The sequence below is a fragment of the Athene noctua genome, unplaced genomic scaffold (genome assembly GCF_965140245.1).
Source record: "Athene noctua unplaced genomic scaffold, bAthNoc1.hap1.1 HAP1_HAP1_scaffold_122, whole genome shotgun sequence".
NCBI classification, from domain to species: Eukaryota; Metazoa; Chordata; class Aves; order Strigiformes; family Strigidae; genus Athene; species Athene noctua.
The window spans coordinates 202,501-205,000 of NW_027437600.1; the positions used below are offsets into that span (position 1 = coordinate 202,501).

General features: G+C 44.2%; 1 pseudogene; it reads right to left on the minus strand.

Annotated features, from left to right (window-relative positions):
- Nucleotides 1–2,500, minus strand: part of LOC141955081 (28S ribosomal RNA) — an 8,723-nt pseudogene that overhangs the window by 2,833 nt on the left and 3,390 nt on the right.

Sequence of the window (2,500 nt, forward strand, 5' to 3'; positions counted from 1 at the left end):
GTCCGAGGTATTTCTCGGTGTTGTTTGGGTGTATCATGTTAAGGGGAATGCCTTTGATAGTCCATGGGGGACAGTCATTGATGGTATATGAATCTTTTGTCGGCTTGATGTAAAAGCCGTGACATTTTTCCCCTTGTGTTTTGAGGCCTGTTAGGTCACAGAATATTCTAACAATGTCCAGGTTCTTTTGCATCCCCTCCCAGGAGCTACTTAATAATACTAGATCATCGGCAAATGCCATAGTTGTTATTTGCTTCGTGTGGTGCTGATAACCAAGACCTTCCTCTTCCAGTTTGCACAGGAGAGGATCTATAGCTAGGTTGAATAGAATCGGAGACATCGGATCACCCTGCTTAACACCAATCTGAATCCTAATAAGCTCTGACTGCTCCTTCTTCATATCGATATATGTTTTGGTATTCTTGTACATGTTGGAGATGAGGTTGATGATGTGATTGTCAACCCCTTTCTGTTTCAGAACTTCTATTATGTGAACGTGGCTGACGGTGTCGAAGGCTTTGGCAATGTCGACAAATACCACTCCCAGGGGCCGTCGTTCAGTCTTTGCATGTCTTATCAATAGCTTCAGGAGTTTCAGGTTTTCAGAACATCCTGATGATCTTATAAATCCCCTCTGTCTCGGATTGATCGGGCATGCTTTTGTTATTCTCGCTGTCAGGATCCTGGAGAACAGCCTCAGGACTATCGATCCGATGGTGATTGGTCGCCAGTTGTTGATGTCGGTCTGACGCTCCTGTAAGGCTGATTTAGATATTAATACAGTTCTGCATTCCTTGATGACGTCTGGAATGGCGCCTGATAACAGCCACAGGTTGAATAGTTCCATCAGCTGTGTGTGGTCAGGATCCATCCCCACGAGGTGCCTCAGATCTAATCCGTCCGGCCCTGGGGCTGCATGCTTACTCATCTCTTTGATGTTTTTCTTGATCTCCTTGCTTGTGATCATAAGTTCGAAGGCGGTGTTGTCTGATCTGCCCCTCGAGAAGAAGCCACCTAGACCCTGGAACGATCCTGTTGTTTCCCATCTCGTTTGGAAGGTCTTGTGTAGTTCTGCCAGAGGGATGTTGCATCTCAAGGACTCCACGTCATCCAGTATGATACTGGCCAGCTTCCTTCTGTCTATTTGGAATAGGCGCTGGAACCTCAGGAACTGTCCCCTTCTCCTGGCTCTCTTCTTCATCCACTCCGTTGATGTTTTTGCAGGGTGGGCTTTTCGGGTCACCTGGTGCTTCTTCTTTTGGGTGGCCTTCGTTTCTTGAGATAGATCGAGGCGAGATGAGAAGCAGGTCTCAAATGAGTCTTCAATTAAGTCGGCCGCATTGCCATCACCATCGAGCACCTTTCTAAATGTGTCTTGAAGAATGGGCAGCTTTTCTGATGTTATCCATCTTGAAACTGTTCTCTTATACTGGGTTCTTATACCTTCTGCTATAGGGTGTTCATCAGTCTCTCCAGCTGTTTCCAGATGTTGTACCCAGTCTTGGTTATCATCTTCCACTTCCGCTGGAGGTTTTTTGTGAAGGTCTCGTCTCTTGTCACTGATTTGTTTTGGTGTTTTAGATGGAATATGTTCTGCAATGAGTTTATTGATATCTTTGGCCCCCTTGTATTGTTGGTCTAATTTGATTAATAGGGCGACTTCTTCTTCTGACCAGCATTTTTTATGTAGTCCCCTAGCAGAGCTTTCTTTTGGACGGGATGCCGCGATACGTTCCTGATTACGAAGTATGGGGTGGGCCAGACGTTTATGCTGTCCTAATCCTATTTTAGTTGTAAATATTTTATTGCATTCCTCACATGAAAAGCCACTCACTGGCTCCTTATTTACAGCCCCTTTACATTTGGGGACATGACATGCTATACTATGGTGTTTCTCATTAGTTCTACCACATTTATTACATTCAAATAAGATCTTTCTTTTCCCGTGGGTTCTCTGCAGGTGTTCTATTAATGATGATATTTTATTAAGTATAGTTTTACAATATGGACAAGAATGTTCTTTGGATGGAATTTTAAGTACCGGTGTATTGGGTACGGGTGTACTATTGGGATGAGGAGGAGGCGATAGAGGGTCTGGTTGAACCATGGCCGGTGGTGGTGTGGGGTCCCCCTCTCCCTCGGTGACCCTTCTTTTATTAATCCTGGGTCCCGAAGGGGAAGGTTCTTCACCCTCCTCCGGTAGCATGGCTAAACCTTGCGGAGACGGTTGAGCCATGTCCTTTGGTGATATGGGGTCCCCCTCCACTTCAGCAGCCCTTCCTTTATTGATCTTGGGCTCTGGAGTGGAAGGTTCTTCATACACCTCGGGAAACAAAGCTAAACCATCATATTGTGCATTGGTGGTGTCATTATCATTATATTCATTTGAATTAAATATTATTATATTTGCTAAATTTACCGTTTCCTCTTTTGAATTAATTTGGTAATTTGTATTATTATGTAATTTCTGTTCTTGATAAATAGATTGTTCAGTTTGGGT